The 16,478-nt window shown below is 41.2% G+C and overlaps 1 protein-coding gene and 1 long non-coding RNA gene across 2 annotated transcripts in view; one reads left to right on the top strand and one right to left on the bottom strand.

Moving 5' to 3' along the window:
- Positions 1 to 8,010: 8,010 nt before the first annotated feature.
- LOC124267675 lies at positions 8,011 to 10,335 on the bottom strand. The gene is made up of 2 exons (XR_006896100.1): positions 10,114 to 10,335; positions 8,011 to 8,499 (listed from the first exon to the last, which is right to left on the bottom strand). It is a non-coding gene; the product is annotated as an uncharacterized LOC124267675 (long non-coding RNA).
- Positions 10,336 to 10,436: 101 nt separating this feature from the next.
- LOC124267709 (catenin delta-2-like) overlaps positions 10,437 to 16,478 on the top strand; it is a 104,508-nt gene continuing 98,466 nt past the window's right edge. The window contains 1 exon segment of the mRNA XM_046702692.1: positions 10,437 to 10,569. The gene's annotated coding sequence lies outside the window, so the exon portion shown is untranslated.

Genomic DNA, 16,478 nt, shown 5'->3' with positions numbered 1-16,478 from the left:
CTTTGCAAGAATCTGGTGATTTTCCTGCATTGAATACATTACCGATACACACTGCCGTGCTGTACTTAGGTAATAAATACTCACGTGACAAACAGTTGCCATAGAGATTTATATCTTTGATGGATACTTGGGCTATGAGCTATAAATATTTGAATGTACAGTTTTAGAGATGGAGAAGATAATAATATATCAATACCAGTTAACAAGGAAATTGTTATTGATAATTTCAACTTGGCAACAGACAGTCATGGTTGTTGGGTTGCAACATGGCCACGTGGTATTTGTTCACTTTGGCCATGACAATTTGATATGTTGTTTTACATTGTCATGATTGCTTGGTTAGTACAAACCGGAAACTAAATTATATTTCAGACAGAATATACATTTTTTTATAAACACATTTGTATTTAAATAGCATTTTATGTTTACTGAATGTCTGTAAAATGTAATTAATCAAACTTAAGAGTAACAAATTTCAAAACTCTGACACAAGCTAAGCTCACTTTTCAGTGGGCCCCATACACATGCCCACAAGCAGCAGGCATAACATTATGAATGAGCTTGGTCAAGATATGTCCCTAAATTGAAGTTTTAAATTCTATAACAACATTTATTCGTGGGAAATAAAGATGTCCATGTTAAAATACTTAACACCCTGTTTTCAGTGTTGGAATCTATTCTTTCCCACTTAGGGTACTCAAATATAATAGAAACACTATTGAGCCAAACAAAACTGTTTTTCCACTAACTCGACCAACTGGTTAGAAAATCTTGCCTTAATCAATTCAGGATACATGGCACAAAGGTCAAGTCAAGTTGGAGGGCGTTTAGAGTTTCAGTACGGTTGCCCTTTAAACTTGTATAATATTCCAGTCCATCATAATACTAGCAAACAGGGTGCATGGCCCACCCAGTTGTCCAAATCACGCAATTTTCTAGTGAAGAGTTGCCTCCCATAGGCACGCCAGAATCCTATCATCGTTCGCAGAATCTTACGATCCAAAGTCATCATTGCAGTCTTTCTTTCTATTATAGCCTGAGTTATGTGATGCATCTGAGATAATACTCCAGGTGATAGACCTGCACCTTGTTTTACGCCTAATTGCCGGTTTACTTCCGTGTTTTCGTTTATAATGCCAACCCCTGTTAAAGGCAAGAAAGCTTCAACTCTTTCTAGTTTTAAATGATTTATACACGTGTACCCTTTGCTGGGATGTTGCTATTCGATAATTCTTATTTTGCACAGGGACTCAGAAATCTGTTTTGTTCTACTAAATGTTTCCATTGGGTTTCCAAATAACGTCACATGTATCTATAACCGCCTTATATGAGCGTGACAAGGGTCTTCTTTTGGCCTTTCTGCATCTGACACAACCCTTAGTGTCTGGGCTTGGTTCCAGTAACAGGGACTGTTGGTGTATAAATTACGAACAAAATTACAAAAAAAGATCTTGACATGCTGTGTGTTAAATTCCTTTAGCACCTATGTACGAACAGGTGATGACACAAACCAACGTGCACTAATGACCATTGTGTGTCAGATTATAATCTGATGTATTCCTCAGGAAGTGGACATGTCATGTTTCGTGGTGTGTTTACTTTACACTCATAGTTGAAAAACGCAAAAAATATTTAATCTAAAGCGAACTTGATGTGACGAGTTGAGAGTTGTTTATCAAGGCCCTGTGGTATTTATAACAACCTAACATAATACAAGGCTTTACATAAATTATCCTGGATTCCCGTGTTGGCAGGGATGTCGTCATCCACTCAAGTACCTGCTGTCCCGATAGCATATCTGGAATGTTTGAGTGGTGAGGTAACGCTGACCCCGCCTATACCAGGTAGACCCAGGTTGATGAAAGCACTTCGTGTTACACGAGACCACAATGACGAGGGACTATATCTCCCGGGGATGTTTCGTCACGCGTGTGATAAGCTTTCATTTGTGTTTATATTCCATTGTATTGCTTGTATCGGAGATGGGTACACTGAGTGAAGCCCATTTCTGGTGTCCCCCGCCGTGATATTGCTGGAATATTGCTAAAAGTGGCGTAAAACCAAACTCAGTCAGTCAGTTGTATCGGAGATGCTACCCGGGCTTATAAAGTTTACATTCCCCACCCGGTGGACCCAGTGGTCAGGATGTGCCAGACAGGCACCAGGCTGGTACTGGATGCGGTCCTACACAGCTGCTGGGACTCGAGTCATCTCAAACACACGTTATAAACACAACTGCTATAATTTAATCACACAGTTAATGATGAGCATTTCGCCACATGAGGCAGATTGACGGGAACTTAAGAGCTGTGAAGCGTTATCTTTGAGTGAATGTACGTTATGTAAGCGTTATCATTGAGTGATTGTACGTTATGTTTGAATCACTATTCACATGCCACTGCTGTGTGACATTCATACGAGTTCATGTAATTGTGGAAGTGACAATAACACGCGAAGATTCCGATAACAATATAGGTCCTCACCAACACATGCTGGGCGTCAGAAGAGACTGAATGGATGGGTGGTCCGGCTCCATGACTTGGTTGATGATGCAGTCATCTTCTCCCAGTTGAGTGTATCGATGCTCATGATGTCAATCACACGGTTGCTTGGTCCAGACACGATTTACAGTGTAATATTGCTTGAATATCGTTGAACAAGACAAAAATGAGACTAGATGAGATATATATGGAATATTGCTGGCGATTTGTTTTTGTTGTGAAGAATTTCCAAAACAAAAACCTTCCAAATGATGATCCTAACTTGCTGTACATATCATTCAGATAACAAAATTTATCATAAAATACAATGTTAATATACAAGACTTGCCATCAAGGCATCCATTCTTCTGGGCAATTCAGCATCCATGTCGAGGAGATAGATACATGCTACTGGAAGCGATGTATACATCTCGTGCGACTGGACCAACAACGATTGACCACTACAGGTGCCCGGTGTATTTAGCGCTAATGGACACACTCCTCCCACCAGACCACTCTGGCTAATAGGCTAGTGGCACGAATGTGATGTGAATCCTTTACAGCAAGGATCAGCACGTAATCGTCCTCCTTCCGAGAACGATGGCTGATCGCCATGTGTTAAGAGCTTCTGCGGAATTTAATAGACATGCCTGCTAAGTGTTGAAATGCATATAAACGAAAAGCAATTCGTTCACCATGTCCAAGACCCACTTTACATAGCGTCCTTGCCATCTGTTTGTGCATATACTGCTACAAGGCGCACCTGTTGCGGAACAGGCCGTGCACTGCATCCTTATAGGGCAGACGTGTCGCCCGTCGATATACAGCACCATTTCCTGCAGTAGCGTCTCTGACAGGTCGTGAGTTCGAATCCCAGACTTGCACTGATTATGATCCATGGTTTAACAGTCATACTTGTTCGCTCATTTAAGTGGTGAACGTTCTAACACCTGCACCACTTCTGGCTTTAATTCCACCTACCACTGAAACACGGTTGAAACTGACGAAGCCATGGCCGTCAATTACATGAACATATTCCAAGTCTTCGCGGGAGAAAGTGTCCGATGTTGGCCATTAACACATTTGCTGCAAGATATTTCTAGTGTATCATAGTGATGACGCGCTCTGATTGTTGTCATGCACACAAAGAAATTTACATATACCGGTATGCTGTTCTTTTCTCGTGGGATGTTCGGAAGGACGCTCGGAAAACGTCGTGTTTGACATTCAGAACAATTAACTAACTGTGACAGGTCACTCGTCATCATGAAGAGAGATGCTATGACTGTTGCCCAACACGGATTTCCCAGCTTCGTGATAACACATCACCGATATTGAACGCACATTGCTGGTGAATATTACTGGCATATATCCTCCTTAACCACTGGTAATAATCTCTGCAATGGCTATTGCGTGAGTGGCAGGTGGTACCCCTATTGGAAGACATGCTGACTCCTGTTGAAAACACCTGGTGTCGTTACCGACTTTAATAGCTCCACCCTTCACTATGTCACCATTAACGCCTCATGGACTCTTGGTCGGCAGATATTCTAGACTGATAATTCTCTGGCGTTGATATTTTGAAATTCCAAAGCTTCTTGCACCTTCACTTCTTTGTCTTCTGTGGAATAAATGGGTACTCACACCTCTCGGTTCAGTAACGGAATACAACACATAGTCCACCATGTCATGACATCGTGTGATACTACTGCCTCATATCAACCACGATGGCTCCCACGTCGTTGCCGAGTGCCATTAGACCCCCTGTGTGTGACATATCCTATTTATTCCCCATGCAAGACTGGCGTCACTATATCACATGACAGGGGTTGACAACGTGATTCACTTGCTTGTCATCTCCTGAATATACTGACGTGAGTATAAACCAACTCAAACAGTCTCTTTAATAACATAATGTGAGTTTAAACCAACTCAAACAATCTCTTCAATATACTGACGTGCGTTTAAACCAACTCAAACAATCTCTTTAATAAAATAATGTGAGTTTAAACCAACACAAACAACCTCTTTAATATACTGACGTGCGTTTAAACCAACTCAAACAATCTCTTTAATATACTGACGTGAGTTTAAACCAACTCAAACAATCTCTTTAATATCCTCATCACGAGGGTATTTGGATGTTGTTGTTTTGCATTTTGTTTTTGAACTGGTGCCCACAGTGCCCATGCAGGAAACATATGTTCGTGTCTGTTTACCAACGCCGCAGTGTCTACTTGCACACAGAAATGACTGGACATTCTTGTATGGCGTAGATCTCTGTGCAGCAATCTGTATGTCGGTCGTATGGGGCTGCTTAACAATGGAGTGTGGGACTATCCTGACGGCGTGTTCTCGTAACCGATGTCGTATAGCATATCAATCACTGGTTTGCCCGGTCCACACTTACAAGTCGCTGTGTCACAGAATATTGTTGATGCCATGTAAAACAAACATCGAAATAAACAAACATGTGAACTCGGAAATTATTTCACGTGTTGAGATAACTGGGGTCCATGCGATTAATTAACTAATTACGACAGCAGGTGAATGTTAGGTTCAATACATCGCACCCTACATGCCATATCAGAGGATTGTAGCACAGTCCTTTGTAGGTATTGGTAGCCAATCCAGGCGGACGATGCAGGACAAACACCAGGGCGAAGTGTTGTTTGGACAACCCAGGTATAGCTTCAGCAAACTCACCCCTCCATTAGAAATGATATCAGTTGCATGTGTTGGCTCCTTCCCCGTGTACAGATACCAATACCCCATTGCTTGTACATCCGTGCAAGTTATTGTCTTCATCATACCCGCCATTAGAGAACACCAATTATACAGAAAACACCAAAGACCATATATCGGTCAATGGTCTCTGGAAAACTCATTTCGCAGGGGGTAATTTTGTACTTTTACCTAAAAGTCTGTTTGGACCGTCCGACTTTGAAATGGCGACTACTCAGAAATGCGGAAATACCTGTCTTTCAGTTGCCAGTGATATATAAGAAAGGTGAATACATGACCACGTGACCTCCACCCGTGGGAACGAGATGCATAAACCCCAGGGATGACTCAACAACAAACCCGGGTATATATACCGCGTTGTCAGCGGGTGCCTAGTGTATGATACACACGGCACAGGTGACACTGTAACAAGTGGTCACAAAAACACGCCAAGTGTATTCCCTGACAGAGGTCGTTGTGGAAACTAGACTGTGGGATGCATTAGCACTCACATAGTGAACTCACTCACTAACCACGGTGTGCTACCCTCGCGTGTAGGGACGTACACGACTACTTGATCATGTTCGTGGTGTCTTTGTTCTGTCTAAAGCTCTTTTAGGAAACTTGGCATATATATATAGCGTACAGTAGTACATATATAAGAAGAAGTTTCTGAAATAATCACACGACACGGATCTATATCCTTCTATATATTCGCACGACACGGAGAAGATCCGTGTCGAGAGATTATTTCAGAAACTTCTTCTTATATATATATATATATATATATATATATATATATATATATAGAGAGAGAGAGAGAGAGAGAGAGAGAGAGAGAGAGAGAGAGAGAGAGTCCCACTTACGCCACACAATGGTGCACTCACTCACACACTGCACAGCACATGATGCTGCCTGACGTCACCATGGAACCACGGTCATCTGTTGTCTTTTCCATCAGGTCCGTCACGCTGGACTGTTCTGAAGGTGTGACGGTGACAATACCTGACATGCATCACGGCAGGTGAGTCGTTACACCTGACACACACGGGTAATAATGCACGTGGCCATGGGATGCATGTCGGTCCTACATCGTCAAGACCACAGACGTTTTATTATTTTTTTTAATTATCTTTTTTATTTCAGAAACCCCTGTTACGAATTGGGACTGCAGCCCAGAGAAGCAGAAACCCCATTTAAGAAAAAAAGGATTGAAGCAACCGGCTTCTCTGTTTTTAAAGACATTAGAGAAGCACATTGTATTCACTCACACATTCACACTGACAGAAAAGGTAGCAAATAACATGAAGTTTATAGTAAATAAGGAAAAATGACTAGCATATGATGGATGAAATGACACTTTGGTGCTATGTACTGTGATATAGATTTGGGTGAGATGTTTAATATGCTGTTATACAGATGGATGTGAGTGTACTACTGGTCTACAACAGCAAGATACAACATCCATTTTTGATAGAATTTAAAATTTCACTTATAGAGAAATATTTTGTTTTCTCAACCTTGTATCTATCACTCAACAGTCTCTTAAAACAAGTAATATTTGGAGTGGAAGAAGCAGTTTGCATTTATAAACATGGAACTTGTCTAGTAATAAAATGAGGTCAAACAACTCATCAGAGACAAAGTTGTAACCAAAAATAACAAGCTCTGAAGTAAAGGTGAAGGTACACACATGAGAACATTTGTCAAGGAACAAGTCTGAGAGCGACCTCCAGAAAGTTTGGACATAACTGCATTCCCAAAATAAATGAACAAGAGTTTCAGCACAATCCCCACAAAAGGAGCACTTGTTACTAGATGCCATCTTAATCTTGGCCAAATAGGAATTGGTTGACAGCAACCTATGCAGTATTCTTAATTAAAACCACCTAAGCTTTGTCTGGTGTTGTCTTTATTGGTTTTAAGAATATCTCTTCCCAGTTGACCACAGACGTTTTCAGCTTGAATCAGCAAGCGAGTGGGTTAATCACTATCGGTGAAATTGTGGAATCACAATTACTGTTCAGATTATATTTCTGATTAAATGTTGATCATACTGAAAGGGATATGGTGAAAGGTCACACTTGACAAGTCTTGATGGGGTGTAACATCAGTCACCACGTATTGGCCGCGACTTCCTGGTTCGGTAATCACATTCATAGAATTATGTGACATATTTACTTTATTACGATGACAATGTTATTTCGGACAGACATACTATATATTCTGTGGCTTGAAGAATACGTATTTTACTTACAGAAGACATTTTACTGCATGTTGTTCCACACACATTTTAAGCATCGGATCATATACATATTTCTGTACAGGAAGTCCCTGCAGTAACAGATACGTTACATGAACACATTGTACAAGTCTGTTATCGGGAGTGGTTGTATATATCATCAACATGTCATCCTCGAGTTAACATTAAATAATAAACGAGAAACGAAATTCGTTATAAATGTGTGTTGAGTGAGGTTTACATATGTGAGTGAGTGAGTGAGTGAGTTTGGTGCCGTGACGACAGTACTCCAGGTATGTGTCAGCTTGACCTGGGAGGGCCGTCAGCATGGACGCCGGTCTCCGAGGTGTACCACTTTAGCGAGACTCTTGTCGGGGACATCCTAGAAACACCTGCAGGGGCGAATGGAGTCTCGAGCTCACGAATATACATAGGTTATAGGATATATCATACCGATGTATTATACAGATCACATATTGAACTGTGACGATTGGTAGACATGTTCATTCAAAATGCTTGGCATAGTGTATGAAGCGAACGTTTACGCATTTATACAGATAAATATCGTATTTAGAAGGATTTATTAATCTCAGGCTATTAAAACAAGCGTAGTTTGACGTTTCGCAAACATAAGAGAATTGTACATAGGTTTGTGTGATGAAGTTTACTGCATTATTGTCCTGTAATTTGGCAAGACATGTTTTCGAACACGTGCGCGCTTATTCTTTGGCCAGAATATAATCGATGACATTTCAAATTCCGAACTGCGTGTCTGCAGTTTCCCAGAGATTTGTTATATTGGTCATTTATTACAATAATTGCTCTTGCAAAGATCGTATACCGATCGGTATAATGGCCCCTGGCTCTTGCAAGCGGGGTTAAAGAGTCCCACCACGGTGCACGCTGCAACACATCTTGATGAAGTCCCACCACGGTGCACGCTGCACACATCTTGATGAAGTCCCACCACGGTGCATGCTGCACACATCTTGATGAAGTCCCACCACGGTGCACGCTGCACACATCTTGATGAAGTCCATGGCAACCAGGGCGCTGCTTACAAACCAAAGATCTGTTTCAGGCTGGATCTGACATTAGAGCCTTCGATTAGCGGATCGTGGCAGGGAAGGGTCATCATTTTATTTGTTTAAACTGAGACACAGGAAATCTGAATTTACAGGATTATTTACTCACACATGACTGAGTGAGTATAGTTTTACGCCGCTTCTAGCAATATTCCAGCAACATCATGGCGGGGGACACCAGAAATGGGCTTCACACATTGTACCCATACATGAACCCGGTTTCGGTTTTTGTCCGACAATTTCACAACCTCCTTAGCTATGCCCCATTACCCCAGCCAATACTTCAAGCAGCTATTTAAGTATATATGAATATCTCATTAAAAAGAAAATATTCCAGGTTCTTGCAACGTATTGACCATTATGTAAACACACGCTCGGGGATGTAATTCAACATCAACATGTTGGATAAGACGTAAGGAGGTATGTTACTGGTTTAACCAACTCACTTCAACACAGAGCCCAGTACTCTTTAGTTTTCCTAGGGTTGTTCCAGGACCTTCTTCCCGTGGGACCTTTGACTAACGCTTAGTCTCTGAATATATATAGTGTTGGTGGGAACAAATAAACCCATTTAAATTGAAAAGGAGACCCAGTGAGTTTGGAACCAGAGGAAATCTAGACTTGCTTCATTTAGGGCTTTTGCATTGCAGGGACGAGACTGTCCCAGCACCCAACTGCCAAGCATCAGAAGCGACCTGGTTCACTGCATCAGGTGGACGGGCTAAAGCGGACACCTCCCGTAGTGTAGTGGTTAGAGCATCCGCCTGGTTCGATCCCCGGCCGCGTCATATCAAAAGACGTTACAAAATGGTACTTGTTGGTCCCTGCCTGGCGCTCGGCATTAAATGGTACAACAAGGACTGGTCGGCTCGGAGTTAGTATATACTAGTATGTGTCCGAGTGGGGTATTTCATGCTTAACTGCGGCATGGTATCTCAGTGAGCTAGCACTAAAATCAGCTAAATCTGGGCTAGTACAAGCAGCTACACATACACACGCATGCACGTCGTCATATGAGCGAAATATTCTTAAGTACGACGTTAAACCCCATTTCTCCCCACCTCAACTCAAGTCTACAATGAGTTGGCAAGTCTAGATTGCCTCAGCAGCTGAAATATAGCATTATACTGGACTCCATTTGGAATTTGTTTTGTAGGTGTATATTTTTATATTTTCAGGGGCTAAATGTCAATCTAGGACTGCCTTGGCTTACTGCTGTGTTTCAGTCATTGGTTTGTCTGGTTCAGACTACACGTGGATGTGATATAGATCTAACCTGAAATACTGATGACGTTAAACAATATGCACTCAGTATACCGCGATCCCCGTCTATAGGTGTATACAGAACCCCTCCCCGCTAACAAAAACATTGACATGTGCTGTGTACCACAATATAGATTAATAACATGGACAGTCGGCGATGTTGTAATGTACGATAGACGCCAGTACAGTGTGCCAGTCAAACAGTACTTGTATACAGTAGATGATCACCTATAGACGTTTATCGTTTTATCACCCATTTCGCTCCGTAAATTATATTTTTTCAGCTGTCATTAATATCTCATAAACAAACGTTTCTCACGGTGCCGACTTGATGTCACACAGACGAACGTACACGGTGTTTTGAAAGTTTCTCCCCTTTCGCCAACTCGTCCTACCTGTTTTCACCTGTTGTCTGATGGCAAGCCGCACTTGGCCACCAGGCGGCGTTGGGATCGCTGTTAGCTTTGTCAGACAGACACCCTAGCAGAGGGTACAGTTTTTGGACAGTACTTTTCAATACTTTTGTTGTCTCATTTGGATAGAAAGGTAAGTTGTTATCATGTCTGCCTGCTAAGTATTAGAAGCTCGGTTCCATGCCTTCCTTGACCGTGCTTGTTATGTGTGCGACAATCTGAAGACCTTTGTCGGAGGGGGGAGGCCGCTGGAAGAACCAGCCAAAGAGGTCACGTTTGATTGACAAGCAGTGTATATTCGATTTCAGACAAGCATTTCTCGTGGATTTTGAACGTATTGGAGGTATATTTACATGTGAAAGGTGAGTTTAAATCTTAACAATGTTGATCCAGCTCGTACAGTTCCATCCACCAACGATTAACGTGTCCAAACCGTAGACCGGACGGGTTCTCGTGCGCACTTTCCACGCGACTGTAGTCTGTTGCAGCCTTGGAACACATTCGGCATTCCTTGTTTACAAAATGCTCGGAATAACCTGCCATAATCAAGGATATTGTCCGTGTTGTGCATAATAAGTGTACGCCATTGTGAGAGGCCTATACATTTGGAATATTACGTATCCGGAATGTGAAGACGTCAGCCGATGTGTTTATGCACATTGTGTGGGTTTACCTGTATGTCGGGGCAAAGTGAATAGTCAACGTACGCTATAATTATCATGGCCGACTGTTGAAGTGTCGTGCTATTTCTCCAGGTGAGTCACTTGATCTGGGACACGAGTTCCCGGAGTTATCATGTATATGGCTTGTGTGACAGGGCATGGCAGATTGACCTCTTAAGTCACCTCCAACAACAGTTACTGTCAACAAAAAATCCTCACCTGATGAAAATGCAAAATCGATTTACCCGTGTGCCAATCGTGTGGTAGGCACTCCACCATCCAACTAATTCTATTTGTGTTCCATGTACAGATTGTTTTATCAGGTGTTTTTTTTACACTGCACTTTTGTATTAATAGATTAATCTATGCAGATACATGGCACACATCACACTATCAGTTTATGACTGGGCAAAGTTTCTGGAAACACTGGGAACCTTTGGACTACTTTTATGACTGGTGATGGTGTTAATCTGTTATCCTCTTGTGGGATATTTGATAGGATATCATATCTCTTATGCGGGATCCACCACTTAGACAATACCTCACACGAATATATATATGGCTGGTCATTTCCCCACTGTCATGTTTTTGGTTGTTTTTTTAATCAAATATAAATAAGAATGAATGAACAAGAAGTAGTATAAAATACATTTCATTCTTTAATATTCAGGCTGATTTTCTTGGCAACTGAGTTAATACATTTTGGGAGGTGTTTTCAAAGAGGTGGGGAAATGAGCAGGCAATATTCTTGGGTGGGGTAATGACCTGATGGGGGAAAAGACCTGATGGGGAATTGCCCTACACCCATATCTATTGGTGTTCAGGAGTAACAAAGTGAGAGCAGAACTGAGGTATGTCTATTTGACTGTTCACATATTGGACATTCTGTCAAAGATGAGGCCATTTTAGGGTTTGGCAGGCTAACATTGACACAGCACGTAGTAATGTTTTGTCTTAACTTGGCTATGCTGGATATAGAGGCATGAGGTTAGTCAGGGCTACCATCTTCGTGTCAAGACTGTCAGTGGCAATAATTCATACCCCATGGGTTGGGGGAAGGGGCATTGGGGTTCATGTGTGTTTGGATCTGAATCCTTTGAGAGGGTTTGATAAGTCATTCAATGGGAAGGTGGAAGTGATGTGTTTGTAGGGGGAGTGTGGCATAGGGGAGGTATATATGTTACTAGGGAGGGATTTAAACTTTAAGGGCCGATTTGAAATGTCTCAGTTTTTCGTGGTCATGTCAACCCAGAGTGTCTGCTCATCACACTGAAGGCCCAGGTTCAATTCCCCACCATGTGAAGCTCATTCCCATGTACACCAACATTATATTGCTGGAATATTGTCCAGTGAGGTGTTTTCAGTTCAGCTTTACAAGGCATGTTGTGTTTCATCATGTATGGTGTTAATTGGCTGTTGCTTTCCTGTAAATGCAGTTACACTGTTTGTGTGATAAGTTCCTCTTTCTACTAAGATGTAATTTGGTAATTGTGGCAATATTTTGGGAAATTACTTGTGATTATGAAATCAGGAGATTAGCAAGGGTAAACTATGCTCCAAACTGCCAGCCAATTATTTTTCCCATTGTTGAATACCTACTTACTTACACACTGCAAATTGATATAGCACAGAGGTATCCTGTTACACCTGTATGTATACCTACCTGGTCCCATTCCACAAAGCTGATCTTCACACTGGAAAGTCTGTACAAGTATGGGATCACCATGACACTGCAGTGATCTTCACACTGGAAAGTCTGTACAAGTATGGGATCACCATGACACTGCAGTGATCTTCACATTGGAAAGTCCTACAAGTATGGGATCACCATGACACTGCAGTGATCTTCACACTGGAAAGTCTGTACAAGTATATGGGATCACCATGACACTGCAGTGATCTTCACACTGGAAAGTCTGTACAAGTATGGGATCACCATGACACTGCAGTGATCTTCACACTGGAAAGTCTGTACAAGTATGGGATCACCATGACACTGCAGTGATCTTTACACTGGAAAGTCTGCAGGAAAGTCTGTACAGTGATCTTCACACTGGAAAGTCTGTACAAGTATGGGATCACCATGACACTGCAGTGATCTTCACACTGGAAAGTCTGTACAAGTATGGGATCACCATGACACTGCAGTGATCTTCACATTGGAAAGTCTGTACAAGTATGGGATCACCATGACACTGCAGTGATCTTCACACTGGAAAGTCTGTACAAGTATGGGATCACCATGACACTGCAGTGGTGATCACTTCACACTGGAAAGTCTGTACAGGTATGGGAGTCACTGCAGTGATCTTCACACTGGAAAGTCTGTACAAGTATGGGATCACCATGACACTGCAGTGATCTTCACATTGGAAAGTCTGTACAAGTATGGGATCACCATGACACTGCAGTGATCTTCACACTGGAAAGTCTGTACAGGTATGGGATCACCATGACACTGCAGTGATCTTCACACTGGAAAGTCTGTACAAGTATGGGATCACCATGACACTGCACTCATGTTTTGGAATGGGACCCTAATCAGTGTTAAATATGTATATCAGATGGAGCAACACTTGATTGTGTAGTTGCTGCTGATTGATACAACCATCAGTGTGTTAAAGGGGGTAGACGGGGGCATTAAGTGTCGGTATTAACATCATAGGCCCCCAGCAAAATATTTCCTATGGTTGGCTCATTTTCAAAGATGACATCCTTTTGAATCATAGAATTTGTAATATTAATGCTAGAATGTTTTAAGATCTCCTATTAGGAGCACGGTCTAGCAATGCCAGAAATCTTTGCTTATGGTTGTGTTTGTAGGTTCATCAACACTATGCAGGGTTTTACACAGACTTTTAAAAATGGGAGTCATGGTCACTCACAATACTTATTTTGGGGAGTCATTTTCAATATTTGGGAGTCATTAAAATTTTAATTATTCTTTATGTTGATCATTCTCAGTATGTAACTGTGTATGTCACACCACCAAACGAAACTACAGCCATGTTCAATTCAAACAGCCAGGATTACTGTCTCTTCTGAATTCTCTGGAACAATCTGACAGCTCTGTAAAAGTCAAACTATCATCCAACAATATATTTTTTTGGCTTATCAAATCGATTTTTTTTAACTGAATTGTGAGGGCGACCCATAAAACTTGCGTCAAGCTCATATCATAATATTTTGAGATTCGTTTACAAAATGTTGCGTCAACTACGCAGGAATCACCCGTCATGCAACGTTCAGTAAACTTGGACAAAGTACTGTGACTATGTGTCCCAGTCCACCCAACTGTGAATGGGTACCTCGTTAGGATGAGAAAGCAACAATAACTCGGTGCGCCTAGTGGCAGCAAGAGTTGTATACTCCCAAGGGAGTTGAGATTGATAATACGATGTGCCGTTGAGATTGACATCCAATGATCGAGGGAAAAATACAAGCGCCTTGAGCATGCACCAGTTGCGTGGATATGTGCGCTATATAAATATACTATAATAATAATAATAATAAAACGCTGACTATGTCTGTGCTTATGGTTGTTTATAGGTTCATCAACACTAATTCTTGTGCTTATGGTTCCATCAAAGAGGAATGAGGATGTTTAAAACTTGCAACACTCTGGGTTTGCACACATCAGACACATTGTGATGTAACTGAACTATTTTTGAATCATTTACCATTCAAGAATCCAACTGACTCACCCGTTGTACTGTCAGACAGAAAGTTATAAGTTTGTTTTTGGAAAGGCTGAAAAGTCACCCATCATTAGTAGAAGAATGGAAATATTATGGATTAAACGATTTTTTCCAATTGAGTGCAGGCATTAAGATGTTTGATGTTGCTTTAGTATGTATCTAACAGCGCTCTTACAAGATGAACTTCTCCCCAAGGTAAGCTGAATACACTGTATTGTGAGGATGTATGTCACAGAGTTTTATTGTTCATCTCTTGTCTACTCAACACTGCTGCTATTCATCCCATCTGTTTTAACAGTACCGTGGACAACCTCCATGGCTCCAAACACAGGTTGCCAGTAATTGGCATGATTTAAATTTGAATTGACTGTGGATGTAATTACCTCCCCTTGTTGACGGGAGTGAGGAATTCGAGAGGTGAATGTTTGTGTATAGTGTGTGTCTTTGTTGTGCCAAGTCCGTCCCTCCAGCTACATTCCAGGGGCAATGGGAGTGAGTGGAGAAATAGAGAAAGTCCCAGAGATGGCGACAGAAAGATAGGGTTGGCCATTGTAGTTGTGATTTGTCTCTGCAGTGTACCTAGCACCTGTTTGTAAACACAAGCACATGTTTTAGGTAACAGCTGATATTCATCATGGCCCTGATTATTGCTTGTATGGTCAGTCTTATGTCTTCATTTTCAGGCTTTGTTCTGTTTGTTAAAAACTATGATGACAGTTTGTGTTATATAATTAAAGGGAGAGGGTCAAGATCTAAACTAATGTAACTACCAAGGGTTCAGGTAACTTGTCCTGACTAATTTTCCACTTGCCCTGATTTTTATGACATAATCATGATGATGAAATTATGAGCGAATAAATAAACATGGTATTTGATGTTAATGTTTATTGAACTATTTATCATGTTTATCGAAAAGTGATAAATAGCAAAGAAAGATAACCCTACTTTATTATCAACAATATATTTTTTGGCTTATCAAATCGATTTTTTTAACTGAATTGTGAGGGCGACCCATAAAACTTGCGTCAAGCTCATATCATAATATTTTGAGATTCGTTTACAAAATGTTGCGTCAAATACGCAGGAATCACCCGTCATGCAACGTGCAGTAAACTTGGACAAAGTACTGTGACTATGTGTCCCAGTCCACCCAACTGTGAATGGGTACCTCGTTAGGATGAGAAAGCAACAATAACTCGGTGCGCCTAGTGGCAGCAAGAGTTGTATACTCCCCAGGGAGTTGAGATTGATAATACGATGTGCCGTTGAGATTGACATCCAATGATCGAGGGAAAAATACAAGCGCCTTGAGCATGCACCAGTTGCGTGGATATGTGCGCTATATAAATATACTATAATAATAATAATAATAAGGTTGTTTATAGGTTCATCAACACTAATTCTTGTGCTTATGGTTCCATCAAAGAGGAATGAGGATGTTTAAAACTTGCAACACTCTGGGTTTGCACATCAGACACATTGTGATGTAACTGAACTATTTTTGAATCATTTACCATTCAAGAATCCAACTGACTCACCCGTTGTACTGTCAGACAGAAAGTTATAAGTTTGTTTTTTGAAAGGCTGAAAAGTCACCCATCATTAGTAGAAGAATGGAAATATTATGGATTAAACGATTTTTTCCAATTGAGTGCAGGCATTAAGATGTTTGATGTTGCTTTAGTATGTATCTAACAGCGCTCTTACAAGATGAACTTCTCCCCAAAATAACGGTAAGCTGAATACACTGTATTGTGAGGATGTATGTCACAGAGTTTTATTGTTCATCTCTTGTCTACTCAACACTGCTGCTATTCATCCCATCTGTTTTAACAGTACCGTGGACAACCTCCATGGCTCCAAACACAGGTTGCCAGTAATTGGCATGATTTAAATTTGAATTGACTGTGG

This window comes from Haliotis rubra, unplaced genomic scaffold (assembly GCF_003918875.1).
Source record: "Haliotis rubra isolate DU_JTF1 unplaced genomic scaffold, ASM391887v1 Scf133, whole genome shotgun sequence".
Classification (NCBI taxonomy): domain Eukaryota; kingdom Metazoa; phylum Mollusca; class Gastropoda; order Lepetellida; family Haliotidae; genus Haliotis; species Haliotis rubra.
Note: the sequence above shows the minus strand (reverse complement) of the source record. Positions and strands in the feature narration are given on the sequence as shown.